Source organism: Lithobates pipiens, unplaced genomic scaffold, assembly GCF_037356315.1.
Source record: "Lithobates pipiens isolate NorthernLeopardFrog02 unplaced genomic scaffold, aLitPip1_a1.2 Scaffold_23, whole genome shotgun sequence".
In the NCBI taxonomy this organism is placed as follows: Eukaryota; Metazoa; Chordata; class Amphibia; order Anura; family Ranidae; genus Lithobates; species Lithobates pipiens.
Genome location: NW_027507785.1, coordinates 258771740 through 258794375, shown reverse-complemented (window position 1 = coordinate 258794375; position 22636 = coordinate 258771740).

The following is a 22636-nucleotide window of genomic DNA, read 5'->3' as shown; positions in this document are numbered from 1 at the left end:
ATACCCCGCCAATACCATGCAATACTCTGCAATACCCTGCCAATACTCTGCAATACCCTGCCAATATCCTGCCAATACTCTGCCACACCCTGCCATAACCTGCCATACCCTGCCATACTCTGCCATACCCTGCCATACTCGGTAATACCCAGCCATATCCTGCCATACTCGGTAATGCCCAGCCATACTCTGCAATACTCGGTAATACCCAGCCATACCCAGCCATGCTCAGCCGTACCCAGCCATACTCAGCCAATATTACAGTGGGGGAGATGACGTGGATATTACAGTGGGGAGATTGTGGATATTACAGTGAGGACTATATGGTGGTGGCATTTTCACAGGTTTTTGCGAATTCAATTATTAGCTGCTGATCTGAAAAATGATCCGATCTGTGACTCTGATCCGAGGAATGATCCGATCCCTGAGTTTGGGGGGGACAGATGTACCGAGGGGAAACAGATATATGTTTTTGGGGGGGGGTGACAGACGTGTAGTGGGGTACAGAGGGGGAACAAATATATGTGTGCAGGGGGGGGGGGCAGACGTGCAGGGGGGTAAAGAGGGGAAATAGCCATGCAGGGGGGTACAGAGGGGAAAAAGACGTGCAGGGAGGAACGCGCCCCTTGCTTACAGTAATACTAGACTATTAGAATATTTAAAAAAAAGTCACAGTTACTTTGCTGAGTAACTAATTACTTTTGTAATGTAATAACTGAGTTACTAATGCAATTACTTTTTGGGAGAAGTAATTTGTAACTTAACGAATTACTTTTTTAAAGTGAGATGACCAACACTGCTTATCACACAGATATTTGAGGGCAGAAATAGGAATATGAAACATTGCTTGGAAGTGTCGTACAATTGTGTTTTTTGGCAGAGTTCAAAGGTGAAAACATTATTTTTTACACTTTCTAAAGTTGGAATACTTACCTGTTGTGTGAACAAATGTAGTCAAGTGCAACTTGCCAAAACATCGTCTTTGGAGTGGGCTAAGGAACAATGTTTATTACGAACGATTGAACCCATGAACATGAAAGTGACCATTTTAAACTGTACAACATTAAATCAAAGCACATGGAGCAGAATGCAAGCAATAATAATAATATGAACACACGACAACTACTTACTTTTTTGAAGAACTTGCTTGATCCTTCTGTACTGATCATGCTCCCTCAGTTTCAGGTCTGACCAGCGTTTTCTCAGTTGATCCTTGGATCGTCGTACCCCAAAATTCTTCTGAAGACTCTTCACAACTTTAGTCATGATCTTGGCCTTTCTGACATTTTGGTTTGGGTAAGGTCCATACTTCCCATCATAGTCGTTCCTCTATGTCCACCATCTCCAACATCTCTCCAAAAGACATATTTGAGGCCTTAAATCTTCTCCTCCAGGATCGGGACGTTTCTGGCTTCCGGCTTTCCTCGTCCTCCTCCTCATTCGTGGAATTATTATCATGCCCCTGGTGTGTCTCCGCCATGTGCTCTCCCCACTGCGCCGAAAGAGAAGGGGTGGGGAATAGACTAGAAAGAACATCAGGGGCGGGCGGAGTTTCACGCATGCGCACTGTATATAAAACGCAACACGCGTGTGTCGTACGTAGGATCTGTGAGCAGAGTGAGGAGCTGATGCGCCGATCGTTCAAACAAAGGTACAATTCAGGGGCAGATCCAGAGCCTAGTCTCAGGATGGGCGCTTGCAAAAAATTTTTTGGGTAAATTTATCAGGGAAATGGCTGGTGTTAGCGCTTAAATCATCACGACGCCATGGTAGTTATGGTGTCAGGAAGATTGAAACGCATTACTATTATTACATTGTTATAAAAAATTAAATGGTTCAACTCACCATAATGCAGAATCAGTGGGAGCCCTGAGCGTGTCACCTGCCACACGTTGCAGATTGTCACTTGCCACGTCGCCTGTCACCAGATGCAGATGGTCACTTACCCCGTCCCATGCCACACGTTGCAGATTGCCACTTGCCACGTCCCATGCCACACGTTGCAGATTGTCACTTGCCACGTCCCATGTCACACATTGCAGATTGTCACTTGCCACGTCACCTGTCACCAGATGCAGATTGTCACTTGCCCCGTCCCATGCCACACGTTGTAGATTGTCATTTGCCACGTCTCATGCCACACGTTGCAGATTGTCACTTGCCACGTCACCTGTCACCAGATGCAGATTGTCACTTGCCATGTCACACGATGCAGAGTGTCACTTGCCACGTCCCGTGCCACGCATTGCAGATTGTCACTTGCCACGTCACCTGTCACCAGATGCAGATTGTCACGTGTCAAGTCCCATGCCACACGATGCAGATTGTCATTTGCCACGTCCCATGCCGCATGATGCAGATTGTCACTTGCTTGCTATAATTGTCTCTTGCTATAATTGCTATATAATTGTCTCTTGCTATAATTGTCCCAGGCAGCAGATTACCAGTAAAGCAGCAGAGAGATGAAGTAATCTCTCTGCTGCCGTGGCTGCCTGCACACTACACAGTGAGGTCAGAACTTCAGGGATACTGCTTCTAGATTGAGGCCTATATTGGGACAAGATTAGGAGAGTTTAGCCTGACATTATTAGAGTTTGTCTTGTGTTGTGTCTTGCAGAGAAGATGGATCCCTTCAAGGAACCACATTTTCTGGGGCTAATCATTGATATGCTCAGGGAGCTTCCCTGCCTGTGGCAGATGAACAACCCACTTTCTAAGGGCCGAAGAAAGAGGAAGGCAGCGCTGGAGAAACTGCTTGGTTTGGTGAAGATCATGCTCCCCACGGCAGACATCACCTATGTGATGGCCAAAATTGGTGCCCTGAGGAGTACATATCTGAGGGAGCACAAGAAGTTCCAGGAGTCCAATGCGATCAGGAGATCCAGATGACATTTGTGTACCCAGGATGTTGTACTACGAGAGGCTGCATTTTCTGGCAGACCAGAGGGAACCCAGGCCACCACTCTACCATCTTCCTTCAAGGCTTCCTTCACCCCCAGCTGAGGCTTCCAATGTCCAACCTGGGCCTTCCAGGCAGCAACATGTCGAGGGGCCCAGCTTGAGATAGGTATAGCATTGTTCAACATATTTTTTGTCGTACATTTAATGATATTAACTAGATATTATTATTGATCAGTAAGTTGTGATTTAACAAAGTGGTTTACATATCAATAGACAGTAGTGACCAAAAATGATTGGGACAAGAAGTAAAAATGCTGTGCTCAGAATGTTAGTCTATTCTATTTGGTAACATTCAATTTGCAACAGTCATGAGCACAAAATTGTGTGGTTGATGACCAAAAAACTAAAACTATGTCCCATTTTCATACACAGGAATACCTCAACCGGGAGGAGGCTGTGGCAAGTGTCAGCCGGGAGGAGGCTGTGGCAAGTGGCAGCCGGGAGGTCGACCATCGCCCTCCTGCTCCTCCACCTCCTGCCACAACTACAAGAGCAGAGCCACAGCCTGGAAGGAAGCCTGGAGGGAAGTGCCTAAGGAAGACCAGAGAGTGATGGCTTGGGTTCAGTCTGGTGTGACAGAAGATGCAGGCTCTTGTATGACCACAGCCTGGGGACATAGATGTCATCTGCTATAACTGATCTCTTGGACTTCTGGACCAGACTGTTATCCCTTTAGATATGTATTCCTCGGGCCACCAATTCTGCATTTAAAAAATAATTGATGTCTGCCCTGGGGACCAAAGGCTTTGCCAAATTGACCAGTTTCTCCAGCGTTGCCTTCCTGTTTTTGCTTATGACACCTGATTAAAGTTTTTTTTTGGTTCAAGAAATACTTGCCTATGTGTTTTACTTCAAAAAGGGCTGTTTATTTGTGAGTAGGCAGGTACATTTCAAAAATACAAAGTCAAATTAATAACAAGGGGCACCAACACCAAACCTCCTAGAGATTAAAAAAGAAAACAATAAAATAAATAGATAATAATGGTGTTGTGGTAAGTTGACACACAAAACATACCAAAAAAATTACAAAGATGAGCAAAATGTCATAAAAGGAGATCTTGATTAAAAAACCAACCACAAAATTTACCGAAAAAAAAAAAAAAATGATTGGGTAGATGTGACAAATTAAAATATTGTATTCATAAAATGAGGAAAAATAATAAAGAAATAAGTTTTGGAGAAGTGTGTGTGAATATGAGCAGCAAAACAACTTCATTCTTGTAACATTATAAAGAAAAAGACAATGCGCTGCATTAAACAATTTTAAACATTGCAGCATGACGAATGTGCTATATCGATTACGATCGGTAGTTTTACCTGACCGAGTGTTCCGTCTCAGAATTTATTCTGAGCATGCGTGGCACTTTGTTCATCGAACTAGGCTACCGAAATTGATGCGCATCGGATCATGTTGTCGGAAAATTGTATATCCAGCTCTCAAACTTTGTTGGTCGGACATTCCTACGGAAAAAGTCAGATGGATCCCACACACGGTCGTATTATCCGACAATGCGGTCCGATCAGACATTTTCCATCTGAATTTCCGACCGTGTGTACAAGGGCTAAGACAACACATCTCTGCTGGGACTTTGTAGAATATGCAGAACATTTTAATTGTATTATTGCTCCTTAACCTGGTTTAGAATAAACCTGTCACTGCACTTAAAAAAGTGCTGGTAAAGCACAGACAGATCAAAGATTTTAAATGCTAAAAGTATTTTTATTTTCCATAAACATTTTTCTTTCATTTGCAATATGCCTTTCAACTCATTGGATAATTAGATTTTTTTCAGGAAAAGACAATTCCTAGTATAGCCCCCGTTTCTCCTAGCCCTGGAGGGATTTGCCCCCTAATGACCAGGCCATATTTTTATGATACGGCACTGCGTTGCTTTAACTGACAATTGCGTGGTCGTGCAACTCTGTACCCAAACAAAATTGATGTTTTTTTTTTATCACTAATAGAGCTTTCTTTTGGTGGTATTTGATCACCTCTGCGGTTTTTATTTATTGCGCTATAAACAAAATTATCCGACGGATTTGGTGATCGGAATGTCCGACCGTGTATACAGGGGCTTAGCCATCACATGTTGTGTGCTGTTCATGCACCAGTGATGAAAATCAAACATTGCTGACAACTCTTCCTGATGACTTCTGTACCTAGTAAAGATGCTTTATTCCATTACTTTTGCCAAATGAATCCAGGCTATAGTCTTCCTTAATCGTCTGCCAATGCTTTCTTCCTTATTGCTCTCCTTGCACACAACCTTGTGTGCAGTAAATACTTCAAAACAAACACCAGATCCACCTGCTGTTCCCTTTGTGACTTGTATAGCTGTTTTTTTCCATAATATGGCTCAGTGTTCTGACCCATCTACAAGGCATTGAAAGGATCTAAACTTTGGAATAAGAAAGCACAATTTATGTACAACAATATATGGTGTAAATTGCAGTTTCTATTTATCTGTAAAATGTCATCATTGATAATGTGCTACTCCGCCATCTTGTGGATTTTTAGCAAAATGCATGTACTGAAAAAAATTAAAACCAATCACAGATCAGCTTGTATCCCCTCTGTTCATCCGTGACAATACAAGCAAGTTTATGGTTGTTCTTCTATGTTTTAGTTAAAGAGGAAGTAAACCCTGATGGGTTTACTTCCTCTTTGATTCCCTGCAAAGGTAAAGCATAATGGACTACTATGCATCGCATAGTAGTCCATTATGTGTCACTTACCTGACACAGGAGCCAGCGAAGTCACCGCTGTCCCCTGTAGTCCGGAGCATCCATCTTCTCAGTGGGTCTCGCTGCTCCGCCGCTGTCATTTGGCGAAGCCGCGATGACGTCACTCCCGTGCATGCGCACGGGAGCCGCCACTCGCGGCATATCGCCGTTGACAGCGGCACGCTCAGTGCGCTTGTGCGCCGCTGTCTGCCTGCCTGTCTTTCAGCAAATATCTCCTAAACTGTGTAGGTTAAGGAGATATTTCTTGGACCTACAGGTAAGCCTTAATCTAGGCTTACCTGTAGGCCAAAGTTGGTTGTAAGGGTTTACAACCACTTTAACTCTTTCCCGAGAGCCTGGCAGAGGTTGCCATTCCAGACTATTGCACTCACTGCAGTGGTCCACCATCACGTCCGCATTGTCCCTCCCCGTCGGAAGGTGGAGTGTTCGCGCAGACAGAGTTCTACTGGCGTCTCCAGAGTGGCAGTCTGGGCTTGCCACCTCCAGAGGAGAATGTGGAAGGACTCCCCTTCATTTTCATCACGGAAGAGACGTTTTCTCTGGCAAACCATCTGATGCGGCCTTACCCGATGAGGACCCTCACCCCGGACCAGAGGATCTTTAATTTCCGGCTGGCCAGAGCCAGAAGAGTAGTGGAGAACACTTTTGGGATAATGGCCAGCCGGTTCTGCCTATTTTTGACTCCAATCCACATGGCGGAATATAAACTCAATCATATTGTGCTTTCGTGCTGCATTCTGCACAATGTTTTGAAAAGACACTTGGCAAACTATGTGGGCTCAGTTGGGCCTGATGCAGACTTACCTGAAAATGCCAACCTGAGGGCCCTTAAAGCTTTGGATTTTGTTTTCATTTACTGCTTGGCTTTGTTTTAGGTGTCTCCTAGGTTTTTTTTAGTGGTTTTTTTTTGGGCCTTTTTCTACAACAGTGCAAACCCAATTTCAGAGCGAGATGAGGTGACAGTCTCTTCTTCAGATAATCTTATTTATTATACTTATTTTGTGCATAATAATACTTATGTTGTGGGTCTGCTACACACACACACCTTGTTTTTGTTGTTAATGTATGCAGGGCTAGACTGGCCTACTGGGATACTGGGAGATTTCCCGGTAGGCCGCCTGCCTTGAGGCCGCTTTTATTTGTGGCTGCATTTGTGATTTCTAATGCGGATCACAGCGCTGGCTGGCTCTGTGTTCGGCGGCTGCTCTGTAACATGGCCCCGCCCCCCCAGACCAGCTCGTGTGACAGTAGATAGAATCAACTTTCCGCCTATCACACGAGCCGGTCGGGGGGGGGGGGGTGGGGTCGTGTTACAGCGCAGCCGCCGAACACAGAGCCAGCCAGTGCTGTGATCAAGAGGAGGAGATATCTCCCGTACAGCCTGCTCTGTGTGCATGGATAGGAGGATCGGCAGGGGGGTCTACATATAGAGGAGATGAGCCTTCTATATTCCTCCATGCAGCCGCTGAATGCTTGCAGGAGTGAGAGGAGGAGAATCAAGCATTCAGCGGCTGCATGGAGGAATATAGAAAGATAATTTCCTCTATATGCAGCCACCCGCTGATCCTCCTATCCAACTTCTTTTACTGCCCCCCCAGTTCAGCTTGTGCTCCCCCCCAGTTCTCTCCACCCCTGTTTTTTCTGCCCCCCCAGTTCTCCCCATCCTTCTCTAGCCACCATCCCAGTGCTCTCCGCTCTCCCCCAGTGCTCTTAATCCCTCCAGTGCTCCCCCTAGTGCACTTCACCCCCTCCCCGTAGTGCTCTTCTCCCCCCCAGTGCTCTCCCCCCCGTTCTCCCCCCCCAGTGCGCTCCACTCCCCCCAGTGCTCTCCTCCCCCCAGTGCTCTTCACTCCCCCCAGGGCTCTCCCCCTCTGTTCTCCTCCCAGTGCTCTCCACTCCCCCCAGTGCTCCCCCCCGTTCTTCCCCCCCAGTGCTCTCCACTCCCCCCAGTGCTTCCCCCGTTCTTTCCCCCAGTGCTCTCCACTCCCCCAGTGCTCTCCCCCCTGTTCATTTCTCCCCAGTGCTCTCCCCCCTGTTCTTTTTCCCCCAGTGCTCCCCCCCGTTTTTCTCACCCCCCCAGTGCTCTCCAGCTCTCCCCATCAATCTCCAGCCCCCACCCCAGTGCTCTCCAGCCCTCCATTCTCCCCACCCTTGTTCTTTCTGGCCCCCTGGTGCTCTCAAGCTCCACCCATCGCTCTCCAGCCCCCCCAGTGCTCTATACCCCCGTGCTCTCCACTCCTGTTCTTTTTGGCTCCCCCCAGCACTCTCCACTCCCACCCCTGTACTCTCCACTCAACCCTGCATTTTGCCCCCACCCGTGTGCTCTCCAACCCTGCCAATGCTCTCTACCTCCCATAATGCTCTCCAGTCCACCGTGCTTTCCCCCCTGTTCTTTCTGGCCCCCACTGGTGCTCTCAAGCTCTCCCCCCTACTCTTTGTACCCCCCCAGTACTCTCCAGCCCCCGCACTCTCCACCCCTGTTTTTTTGCCCCCTCCAGTGCTCTTTGCCACCCCACACTCTTAGCCCCCTCAGTGCTCTCAGCCTACCATGCTCTCCACCCCTGTTCTTTTTGCCCCCCCCCAGTACTCTCAAGTTCCCCCCCAGCGCTCTCTGCTCCCCACCTCTGTGATCTCCACTACCCCCTGCTCTTTGACCCCACCCATGTGTTCACCAACCCCGCCAGTGCTTTCTGCTCCCGCTTCTCTCCAGCTCCCACCCAGTGCTCTCCACTTCCCCAGGACCAGAGGACAGGCTGACTGGGGCCGGAAAATGTGGATGGCTGAAGGTGCAGGTGGCCAGGGACCACTTCATCTCACAGAAAACAGATCCTCTGGAAAGATCCCCCTCCCCATCCAAAATGAGAACAGACCCTGCCTGCTGCTGCCCGTCATGGATATCCTGCTGGCATGCATGGTACCGTACCGAGCATCAACAACACACCTTCCCACAGACATGGGACTGCAGACTGGGACATGGGGCACAGGAGGGGCTGCATTCATGGGCACAGTGAGGCTGCATTCATGGGCACAGTGAGACTGCATTCATGGCACAGTAAAGCTGCATTTGATGGCCACAGTGAGGCTGCAATAATGGGCACAGTGAGGCTGCAATGGTGGGCACTGTGAGGCTGCATTTCTGGGCACAGTGAGACTGCATTCACGGGCAGAGTAAATCTGCATTTGGTGGGCACCCACCTCCCTTACCTTAATGCAGTGTTTCTCAAATCCAGTCCTCAGGCCCCCCCAACAGGTCATGTTTTCAGGTTTTCCATTATTTTTCACAGGTGATTTGATCAGTTTCACTGCCTTAGCAATTACCACAGCCGTTTCATCTGAGGGAAATCCTGAAAACATGACCTGTTGGGGGGGCCTGAGGACTGGATTTGAGAAACACTGCCTTAATGTATTCTTTCTGTGGAAGGTGGTCCCCCCCCCCCCACGTTCTGAGTTCACTGGGGTCCCCCTTGATGATTGTCCACTTACCACTTTTAACTGGAATTTGCATATATATATATATATATATCCCTATGTGATTTCATATCTATATATAATATACTCTTCATCAAATGTGCTTTAAAATGTATGGTTTTCCCTTTCATGAACAAGAAAATAATGACGTTATGCTGTGGGGCTGGTATGAAATTTTTTCCAGGGCTGGTTTTTATTCCCAGTCCAGCCCTGAATGTATGTAGTGCATTACTGACAAACATATTGCTCATTTTCAGCACCATGGCAGAAATATGTGGGGTCATGAAAATGGCGTGGTTGGGGAAATTTAAAAAGCACTGTGGGTGTTATTTACTAAAGGCAAATCCACTATGCACTACAAGTGCACTGCAAAAGTGCACCTGAAACTGCACTTGGAGTGCAAAGTAGATTTGCCTTTAGTAAATAACACCCATTGACACAGAATACAACAACTTTACTACAAATACTGCTTTTGCATATTGAAAAAGGAAGCCACACATTGTTGATAATTTAACTTTTTACTCAAAGCACATTCACATGTGTGTTTAGAAAAGGGTTTTACAACAAACCAACATATTTGATATATAAAACATTATTTTTGGTAACATTTTTCTAACTTGCTGTTTTTGTGTAAACAGGCATGTATCAAAGCATAACATACAGAACACAGGAACTTACAAAGTTCAACTTTGAAAGTTAAGACAATATCTGACAGGATTATGTACAAACTGTGCTGATATTGCCTTCATCAGATGGGGTGTCACCCCCTCGAAAAGCCAAATTTCGAAGATGCACACAAATTGTGAATCAAATAGTTGCCAGTTTCCTCCAGATCCCATGCCTAATGTCAACATGTGCTATCTCCCATCATGGGGTATCAATGTACATGTTTTGGCGGTGCAACCCCTTCATCTCAGCCACTTTAGTAGCAAGGAAGGGGTTGCACCCACAAAACACATACATTGATCCTTAACCCCCCTGACGGTATTCCCGAGTCTGACTCGGGGTGGATTTTTTATACCAAGAGCGGTATCCCCGAGTCAGACTCGGGACAGCATCGCTGGATCCAGGAGGAGGTTTACTTACCTTCTCCCTCGGATCCAGCGTTGTCTCCCCGCTGTACGAGCGAGCCGTGTCTCGCTCGATGCATTACATCGCCGATCTCCGTGCCCTGCGAGCGTTGCGACGCACGGGGACGGAGATCGGCGCCAAATTCAAAAAGTGAAACAAACAGTAAACATACAGTATAATGTAATCTTACAGATTACATTGCTGTATGTAAATATTTCACATCCCCGTTGCCCCTAGTGGTCTGCCCAGTGTCCTGCATGCAGTTTTACATAATAAAAACTGTTCTTTATGCCTGGAAACTGGAGATTGCCCATAGCAACCAAAACTGTCACTGTACATCAAAAATGATTTTAGACCAGCTAGAAAACAGCGATAATAAATTAGAATCACTCGCAGAATTGAGCGATAGCGATTTGTGGGGAGATCCGTCATCAAATACTGAAAAGTAATGACAGTGACAATTCTGCAACTGAGCAAATTTCAGTGTTTTTGATTTGATTACATTATTGAATAATTTTTATTATTGTTATATTATTATTTGGTACAATTATTTATAATTATTTATTATATTATAATTTATGATTTAATTTTTCAAACTTTATCATCCCCGGGATGTCTGCTAGACTCTGGTTTGGACAGATTTAAGAGAGTTATTCCTAAGAATTGCAGGACTACAATATAAAACGCCAAATTTTCATGCAAAATAATGGTACCGCTTTTAGCACCTAAAATCCGAAATAATCGTACCGCCAGGGAGGTTAATGATGGGAGATAGCACATGTTGACACACTGTGTGCATCTTCCAAATTTGGCTTCTCGAAAAATATAAAAGTGTTTTTGAAAAATTAAAATGGATGCTAGCTAGTTTTGGGTGTTTCAGATTCTCCCTAAAACATCAATGACCTTCTTCATTTTTTGCTGAACATCATTGATGTTTTTCTGGATATTCTCTAAATCGCGATTGCACTCCATTATCTCTTCATTGAGGATCTGGGCACTTTCACTGGTAAAATGCGAATCTTCTTCCACAATATCCACATCATCTAAAAATAAACCAAAAAAAAACACTGTATTATAAATATGCAGGCATACATTGATTAGCTTACCAGAAGTCTCAGACACTCACCTGTTGTGGTGCCAATTTCGCCAATCTCTACAATCTCTCCTCCTCTGCTTCTGGTGTTGGTATTTCCCCTTCTTTGGGAGGTGTGGGGTCCCTGGTGTACTCAGACGTCCCGAGTCTTCTCTCCCCTATGAGAATGTAAAAAAGGAATACTTAGCACCAGTGGTGGAAGTAACTGAGTTAAAGTAAACGGCGTTACTTAACGCTGTTACTTTAGAGGGTAACACGTAATCAAATTGATTACTCTTCCCCTCATGGTAAAACCGTTCCCATTACTTGGGCGGCATTACCGCAATTAAATCTACGGCCACGGAGGGCGGTAGATGTAATGCCGCAATTACATCTACCGCCACTAGGGGCGCAACGGGCCACGATCCAGAGCTCTTCGCGGCCTCGGCCTTAGGAAAGACCGCAGCTTCGGTCTAGCTCCGGAGCGGCAGCCATCTTGGTGCACCCGTCGGCCATTTACAATGTGATTGCTCTGTCAAATGACGGAGCGATCACTTGTAAGCAAACTGGTGTCATGATGACGCCGGTTTTTCTCTCCCTCTGTGTACAGATATGTGCAGTGGAGGGGAGAAAACGTATGGCAGCAGCGCTGTGGGCTGCATCTGTAGTGCCCACAGCACTGCTCTGTGACAATTGCAGTCACAGCCATCCCTCCATACCCTGCCAATACTCTGAAATTCCCTGCCAATACGCTGCATGACATGTGAAGGACCTAATCCACAGTCGGTTAAGCCACACGTTACACAAATGACATGACAAGATTTTTGGAGTAAATGGCCTTGACGGCCTTTTATTAACAATTACTTTAAACTTAAACAAATAACATTTTTTTAAATAAATCTTAACCCAACTTATGTCCTCTTGGGGTATTCAAGGGTAACACACATCACTGGTCACTGCGACAAACTTCTTTTAACTTTAGGCCTCCAGTCGCAAGCCCCCTGACCCGGAGACGGTACTCAACTTTCGCAGTGACCTACCTTTTACCCCTTCCAGGTTAACCCCTCATTAACCGGAAGGTACCTGATAACCCCATCCACAGATGGGTACCACCATGTTAATCCCATACCACAAATGGGTACCAACCATGTTAACCCCATACCACAGATGGGTACCAACCATGTTAACCCCATACTACAAGATGGGTACCAACCATGTTAACCCCATACTACAAGATGGGTACCAACCATGTTAACCCCATACCACATATGGGTACCAACCATGTTAACCCCATCCACAGATGGGTACCAACCATGTTAACCCCATGCCACAGATGGGTACCAACCATGTTAACCCCATACCACAGATGGGTACCAACCATGTTATATATGCATATAACATCCATATTCTCCTCCTCCAAAGACCCAACCACTGCCACAGGCTTTCCTTACCGCCCCTACTATAATGAACCATACTCGGGAGGGTGGGTGGGAATCTTCTCCACCGTCGCTCAGTGCTGATGTCACTCCCCCTCCTTCCTCCTAGCTTCCTAACCCAAGTGCCTCCCCTGCTCCGGCCACTCCCCTTTTCTTAAAGGGGAAACATTTTTCTTTCCCAATAGCCTGACTGTGCTGTCCACACCTGTCATGCCGTCCCTGCGCTAATTCTTTTCTCTCCTTCTGCTCCGGGACTCTCTGTACCCTGCCAATACCCTGACAATTCTCCAATTCCCAGCCAATACTCTGCAATTCCCTGCCAATACTCTGCAGTACCCTGCCAATACCCTGCCAATACTCTGCAGTACCCTGCCAATTCCCAGCCAATACTCTGCAATACTCTGCAATACCCCGCCAATACTCTGCAATACCCTGTCAATACTCTGCAATACCCTGCCAATATCCTGCCAATACTCTGCCATACCCAGCCAATACTCTGCCATACCCAGCCAATACTCTGCCATACCCTGCCATAACCTGCCATACCCTGCCATACTCTGCCATACCCTGCCATACTCGGTAATACCCAGCCATACTCTGCCATACTCGGTAATGCCCAGCCATACTCTGCAATACTTGGTAATACCCAGCCATACCCAGCCATGGTCAGCCGTACCCAGCCATACTCAGCCAATATTACAATGGGGGAGATGACGCGGATATTACAGTGGGGAGATTGTGGATATTACAGTGAGGACTATATGGTGGTGGAATTTTCACAGGTTTTTGCTAATTCAATTATTATCTGCTGATCCGAAAAAGGATCCGATCCGTGACTCTGATCCGAGGAACGATCCCATCCCTGAGTTTGGGGGGGACAGATGTACCGAGGGGAAACAGATATATGTTTGTGGGGGGGTGACAGACGTGTAGTGGGGTACAGAGCGGGAACAAATATATGTGTGTGGGGGGGGGAGGGGCAGACGTGCAAGGGGGTACAGAGGGGAAATAGCCATGCAGGGGGGTACAGAGGGAAAATAGACGTGCAGGGAGGAACGCGCCCCTTGCTTACAGTAATACTAGACTATTAGAATATTTAAAAAAAAGTCACAGTTACTTTGCTGAGTAACTAATTACTTTTGTAATGTAAAAACTGAGTTACTAATGCAATTACTTTTTGGGAGAAGTAATTTGTAACTTAACGAATTACTTTTTTAAAGTAAGATGACCAACACTGCTTAGCACACAGATATTTGAGGGCAGAAATAGGAATATGAAACATTGCTTGGAAGTGTCGTACAATTGTGTTTTTTGGCAGAGTTCAAAGGTGAAAACATTATTTTTTACACTTTCTAAGGCTGGGTTCACACTGCTGCGGGGGGAGATCCGGATGTGATTCGCACCGCAAATCACATCCGATCTCCGTAGCGATGCGAGTTCAGCCATACAGATAGTATGGCTGAATTCGCAGCGCTCCCGCAGCAAACTCGCACGGGACCCTTTTTTTGGTCCGCAACAGAATCGGATCGCATGGTGGTTCACACCATGCGATCCGATTCCTGTGCGAGTCGGCAGATCGCACTGCGATATGCGGACGGATCTGGGGGTGTCATTAACATAACATTGACACTCCCAGCCGTCCGCATAGGGCAGTGTGAACTGCCGGCGGGAGGTGTGCGATGCGGGAAAACGCCGCGGATTCGCGGCGTTCCCGCATCGCAGTGGTGTGAACCCGGCCTTAAGTTGGAATACTTACCTGTTGTGTGAACAAATGTAGTCAAATGCAACTTGCCAAAACATCGTCTTTGGAGTGGGCTAAGGAACGATGTTTATTACGAACGATTGAACCCATGAACATGAAAGTGACCATTTTAAACTGTAAAACATTAAATCAAAGCACATGGAGCAGAATGCAAGCAATAATAATAATATGAACACACGACAACTACTTACTTTTTTGAAGAACTTGCTTAATCCTTCTGTACTGATCATGCTCCCTCAGTTTCAGGTCTGACCAGCGTTTTCTCAGTTGATCCTTGGATCGTCGTACCCCAAAATTCTTCTGAAGACTCTTCACAACTTTAGTCATGATCTTGGCCTTTCTGACATTTTGGTTTGGGTAAGGTCCATACTTCCCATCTTAGGCCACGTACACACGGGCGGACTGTCTGACGGACTTGGTCCGCTGAAACGTGTTTCAGCGGACAATCCGCTCGTGTGTGGGCTTCAGCGGACTTTTTCAGCGGACAGTCTGGCGGACTAAGTCTTTCGGAATTTCCGTAATATTGTCCGTCCAACTTTGGTTTCAGCGGACAGTCCGCTCGTGAGTAGGCAAGTTGGACGGACTAAGTATGACGCATGCCCAGAAAGGATTTACAGGGCGGAAGCGCTCGGTCTTGTAAAACTAGTGCTCGTATTGAAGCTAGCATATTCGTCATGCTGCTAATTTTGTGTTTTTTTAATATAGCCCGTTCTTTTCTTCTTCATAATGCAAGAAAAGTGAAGTAGCTTTGCTGCTTATATTCACACAGAGTTATCCCAAATGTTTTTATTCATCCTCATCCTATGATTAATATTCCAATTTTATAAAAATATAAAAAAAAAATATATATATATATATATATATATATATATAAAAAAAAAATATATATATATATATATATATATATATATATATATATATATATATATTAAAAAAAATATAGAATTTATATATTACTATATATTTTTGGAACTACTATTGTCAGTTAAAAATTATTTATTTATTTATTTTTTTGTGGGGGGGGGGGGGGGGGGGGGTTTGAAACAAGATGGACTTGCGTTTTTTTTGGCCAAGCAGGACTATGTAAGTAGAGATAGATAGATAGATAGATAGATAGATAGATAGATAGATAGATAGATAGATAGATAGATAGATAGATAGATAGATAGATAGAAAGATAGATAGATAGATAGATAGATAGATAGATAGATAGATAGATAGATAGATAGATAGATAGATAGATAGATAGATAGATAGATAGATAGATAGATAGATAGATACCCAAACCAGCATTTTAGCTTACACATGATTGAATGTTCAAAATCAGCAGAGCTTCCACTCATTTCAAATGTTAAGCCTCAAATTTACAACGACTGCACTTCCAAGTGCACTTGCAGTGCTTTAAAAATTGCACTTGAAGTTAGCATATTTCTATTAACATGAACGTGTGTTTTGTAAATAACCCCCAGAGTCTTTTGACATGTACCTGCCTACTCACAAATAAACTCTGTTTTTTTAAGCCAAAATAACAAAAAAAAAACATACAATATTTTTGGAAATAATAAATATTTATTTTTCGTCAGAACAAAACTAAATCAAGAGGGAGGCAACACTGGAGACAACTTTGACGTTTGCGAAGCCTTTTGTCCCCCAGGCACACATCAAGTGAGTGGCCACCAAAATTCAGAACCTGTGTAACATGTAAATAGGGAGCACAACATGGTCCTAGAATCCCAAAGACCAGGAACAGCAGCAGATGAGATCTATGTCCCCAGACTGTGGTACTACAACAGCCTGCGTCTTTTTTCAGAGCAGACTGAAGCCAGGCAGTCACTTCCGACTCTTCCATCTAGTCTTCCCTCCACGCTTCGCTGGAGGCTGTGCCTCTGGTGGTGGACTTGTGGTAGGAGGAGGAAGAGGAGGAGGAGGAGCAGTAGGGTCTGTGTTATACAGTCTGGTGGTCGGTGTTAGCTCACCCTTCAGACCCCGTTGAATCGCATAAAAAAAATGGCTTTGCACAAGTTGCGCTGTGCCTTCTCCATTTCTAGCAACTTGCTTGCCAAGTATGTACCGTAGGCCTCCTCAGGATTGGGGGGTTTGCTCAGCACTTGGGTGGCTTGGCTTATAAGTGCCAATGACTCCTCCTCTGTCCGTGTCATCCTCCTGGGCCTTTTGCTGGCTAGGCGGAGGGGAGGGACCTGGCTTTCGGTCTGACTCCTGCTGGGCCCAGCTAGCTCCTGTGTGTGGCTGGTCCCGGCCTCCTCCTCCATACCACTGGTCCCGGCCTCCTCCTGGGTGAGCTCATCCTGTGTAAAAAACAAAGAAATCAATAACTAAAATATGTCTATATTTTGAAATCATCAATCACTAACAATTTTACAGTTCTCACTTGCAAATACATTTGTCTTGAAATACAAAAGGCTATCATTTTGACACCATCATTTTTCCATCAGTTCACCAAGATTTGAGCCACATTTGTGGAAACTACTGTATCCTTCTATCTAATTTAATTTGTGATGAAATCCTAGATTTGGAAGCAATTCAAACATTGAACTTTACATCATTAATATTTGAGCAATCCTAACTTTAGAAACTAAAATATACCTGGCTCCAGCTGGGCGCATCAACTTCGTCCAGCAAGGAAGGGTCTGGATCTTCCAGGGATGGCTCACCTGAGGTGGAGGGAAGGGTGGAGGGAAGGGTAGACGGAAGAGTAGAAAGTGACTGCCTGGCTTCTGACGTGTCATCCAGAAAACGCAGCCTGTCGTAATACCACAGCCTAGGTACATAGATCTGACCTGCTGCTGCTCCTGATGTTTGGGAGTCTAGGACCTTTTTGCGCTCCCGCCTATACACGTTACGCAGGTTCTGAATTTTGTTGCTCACAAAGTCAATGTCTGCCTGGGGGAGTCGGGTTTGCACAAACGTCAAAATTGTCCCCAGTGTCTTCCTCCGGCCAGGACGGCTGGAATATTGTGGGTGTTTGGAATCCCACAGGCTCCTGTGCGACTCTATTATATCGATAAATGTGGAGAGGAAGGCCTCCTCCTTAAAGGGGTCTGGGGTATACTTTTCATTTTGATTTCTGAAAAACAAAAAAAATAAAAAATAAAATAATGTCAGACCAAATGCACACTATTTATATTGTGACAATGTAGGCGAGACCCACACTACACCCACACACACACTACCACACACGCTACCCCCACACACACAAACTACCCCCCCACACATCCACACTACCCCCAAACACTACCCCACACACACACACACTACCCCCCCACACCCACACTACCCCCACACACTACCCCCCCACACACACACTACCCCCACACACTACCCCCCCCACACACACTACCCCCCCACACCCACACTACCCCCACACACTAACCCCCCCACACACACACACTACCCCCCACACCCACACTGCCCCCACACACTACCCCCCCACACACACACACTACCCCCCCACACCCACACTACCCCCCACACACACACTACCCCCCATACACACACACACTACCCCCACACACTACCCCCCCACACACACACACACTACCCCCCCACACACACACACTACCCCCCCACACCCACACTACCCCCACACACTACCCCCCACACACACACACTACCCCCCCACACCCACACTACCCCCACACACTACCCCCCCACACACACACACTACCCCCCCCACACCCACACTACCCACCCACACACACACTACCCCCCATACACACACACTACCCCCCCACACACACACACTACCCCCCCACACACACACTACCCCCCATAGACACACACACTACCCCCACACACTACCCCACCACACACACACTACCCCCCCACCCCACCCCCCCCCACACACACACACACACACTACCCCCCCATACACCCACCCCCACCCCCACACTACCACACAAAACACCAACCCCACTCAACCACCAACCCACATAAAAATCAATTAACCATCAACAAGGTGAAATCTCACTATATACATTCCTAACGCAGGCTTAAAATTAAAATAAAATAAAAAGATAACCATCTTACCGTCGCGTGTAGCACTCGCTGCTTCCGTTCGGACAAACGTACGGCCTTGCGGTAACGCTTTATATACAGCGCATGCGTTCAAGCTCCGCCTGCGTCGCCCACGTTGCCCGCCCCTGACGTTCCGTGTGACCGTATTTCCCCGCCCCTTTTACCCTCGTTCCGCTGTGGGAGATTGATAGGTGAAAATGGCGGACGGAATTTCAGTGAGCAGCGCGGAGGAAAGCCCTCAACCACATGCTTCCGGAGCAAGGAAGAGATATAGGGCCACAAACATGGCCTTTGAAGAGATGGTGGAGATGGTGGATATATTGAGAAGGGAGGATTACGATGGGGAAAATGGCCCGTATCCCAAACCCAATATCCGCAAAAACTGCATCATGGATATAGTTGCCGAAACTTTGCACAGCAAATTTGAGGTCCGAAGAGGCAAGGATCAGCTCCGGAAACGATGGCCCGACATCAAATCCAGGGAGCCGGACCAATACCATCGAATCAAAAAGGCCCTGAAAAAAAGTGAGTAAACTCCACGTTTATCGTGACTGTCGGACATAATCGTTCGTATAGGTATACGATATATTTGTAAATCTGGCGAATTTGATCGTTCGTGTGGTTAATAGTTCATGTAATGAGTGAATATGCTTGTTCGTATATGTGGACGTAAATAGCATGGATTTGTATATGGTGTACATTTATCTGGTGTTTGATTAGATTTTAATTAGTTATTAATTTTTTGATATTGTTCATGATAAACTGAATTGTCACACTCAGTTTAGGATATCAATTTTTAATAAAGTTTCATAAATTTATTCAGTGTAATGTAGTCTCCATAAAAAATGAGATAGATAGATAGATAGATAGATAGATAGATAGATAGATAGATAGATAGATAGATAGATAGATAGATAGATAAAATGCTGGTTCAACATCTGGACTGGGAATCATTTAGTGTAGTTTGGGACATCATAGAACATTTTTTGACATAATCACACACAGGTACTCCAGGGAATGATTTGAGTGTGTCCGTCTGTGAAATTTGGACAAAAGATATAAAGTATCACAGTTTGGTTAAAGGCTAGGTTCACATTGCTGCAATGTACGAGATCGAATGTGATTTGCACCGCACTGCAGTGCAAATCACATGTGATCTCTGTGTGATGCGATTTCAGCCATACATATAGCTTTTTTAGTCATTAAAATGTCATTTTAATGATGTATTAAACTAGGATCTTGTAATAACCAGCTAATAATTGTACACCACTTCAAACCAATGTTTCAGATTCCAATTTCTGAACTCAAATATCACTATGCTTAAAAGTATACCTTTTTTTTTGTTTTTTTCATTCTCATAGGGGAACAAAGACTCAGACAAGAGGCGGAGCAGCCCAGGACCCCCCGACCTCACCAGCCTGATTGGGCAGTTAGCCCAAGCCCCGTGTCCGAGATGGAGCTGCCCAGCCCAGTGTCCGAGAGGGAGCAGCCCAGCCCAGTGTCCGAGCTGGATCAGCCCAGCCCAGGGCTAGATGTGGAGGAGGAAGAGGTGGTGGAGATACGCACCCCACAAAGTGAGTGTCTGACAACCCAGCTTAAGGTAAACAATTAATGGCTGTATATTTTAACCAATTTTTTATATACACATGTTTTTAGGTGATGATCTGGTTGTGGAAGGACAAGCCGCGGAGCCATTTACGACCGATAGTGCCCAGAGACTCATTGGTCAGATCATGGCCTGGAATGGCAGGATTGATTTGATGGAGAACAACATCCATGCCATGCAACAACAAATCCATTCCATGCAACAACAACTGGACACTATGAGGCAGGAAATGAAGAACATGATCGATGTTTTAGGGAGAATCTAAGCCCCTTTTCCCTAAAACGAAAGATCATGTTCTTCATTTCCTTGTCAAAAAGTTTTTAATGTTTTTAAAACATTGTTTTTAGAGGCCAAATTTTGAAGATGCACACGGCGTGTCAACATGTGCTATGTGCCATCAGAGGATCGCAATGTACGCATTTGGTGTTTGCAAACCCTTCCTCATTCTAGTATGTGAGAGGAAGGGATTGCACCCACCAAACACGTCCATTGATCACTCATGATGGTACATAGCACATGCTGACATTACCAATTTTTGGTGTGCATCTTCAAAATTTGGCTTTACCCCTTGTTTTCTGTAAATAGTTCAAAATTAGATTTTATGTATTTTTTTTATAATTTTATTTTATAGATATATATATAGATATATCTATATATTTATATGTTTCCAAAAAAAAAAATTTTTACAAAAAAAAAAACAAAACAAAAAGAAAAATATCTAAAAAAGAGGCACTGGTTGGAATGTGCACTATTAAAAATTCCAAAAAAAAGATGTGTGTGTGTGTGCGTGTCTACTTCTTTCAATACTCAATACCAGTTTGGGAAGTCATTTTGTGTTTTCTGTCACAAAGGGCCTTATTTACTATTGGCAAAAACCACTTTGCAATACAAATGCACTAGGACAGGAATATGCAATTAGTGGAAATCCAGCTGTTGCAGAACTACAAGTCCCATGAAGCATAGCAAGATGACAGCCACAAGCATGAGACCCAGAGGCATGATTGACTTGTAGTTTTGCACCAGCTGGAGGTTGGCCAATTGCATATCCCTGAATTAGGAGAATGTAGGAGACAAGCACCGTGAAAAGCAAACAAGAACCAAACTTAAAAATTTGAACAGACAATACATATTTCAAGAAAAATAAATTTTTATTGGTCAGCTGGCATTGGAATAGCCCCCCTACCATTAAAATAGCTGACATACCGGTCACACACCTCACGTGCTGTTTGGGGGGCTAAGCCAGGAAGGGCATGATCCAGCCCTGTGAGTTCTGGTAATATTAGTCCGGCCTCAGGCCCAATAGGTTGCAGGTACTGGTTCCTTGAAAGTTCGCGGAGAAAATTGTGCAAAATGCAGCAGCGAAGAATCACATAGTTCAGTTTATACTCTGCTAAGTTGATCGCTGTCAGTAACAGATAGAACCGGCTGGCCATAATGCCAAAGGCATTCTCCACAACCCTTCTTGCTCTGGCCAGCCGGTAATTAAAAACACTCCTCTCCGGGGTGAGGGTCCTTTGGGGGAAGGGTTTCATCAGATGGTCACTCAGACCGAACGCTTCATCAGCTAGAAAAACAAACGGTAGACCCTCCACAATCTCGGCATCTGGTGGCAAGTCCAGGCCACCAGTGATGAGACGGTGGCAGAACTCGGTCTGCCTAAAGACTCCTCCGTCAGACATCCGGCCGTTCTTCCCCACATCCACATAAAGAAAGTCACATTGTGTTGACACCACCGCCATTAGCACCACACTATGGAACCCCTTATAATTCCAATAGTAGGACCCTGAATGGGGTGGGGGCACAATCCTCACATGTTTCCCGTCGATCGCCCCTCCGCAGTTGGGAAAGTCCCAACGGGCAGCGAATTGGGAAGCCACAGTCTGCCATTCCTGTGGCGTGGAAGGAAACTGGGGAGTCAAACACAGGAAAAAAATAAAAATTAGTCATTAAATCAAAACAATTCATAACAAATAAAACTCAAAAACATTTTGGAACAACAGTTAAACAGAAATATTGAAAAAAAAATTCTGCCAAAAAAAAAAAAAAAACAGAAAGCCCAATTCACAGATTACTCAGCCCTCTGATGGACCAGGGGACATAAGTTAGGTGGGTGAGTGGGGTGGGGGACTAATTAATGAGTAGACAATACCTGCAACCAATTTGAGTTGGGTGGGGGGACTAATTAATGAGTAGACAATACCTGCAACCAATTTGAGTTGGGTGGGGGGACTAATTAATGAGTAGACAATCCCTGCAACCAATTTGAGTGGGGTGGGGGGACTAATTAATGAGTAGACAATACCTGCAACCAATTTGAGTTGGGTGGGGGGACTAATTAATGAGTAGACAATACCTGCAACCAATTTGAGTGGGGTGGGGGGACTAATTAATGAGTAGACAATACCTGCAACCAATTTGAGTTGGGTGGGGGGACTAATTAATGAGTAGACAATACCTGCAACCAATTTGAGTGGGGTGGG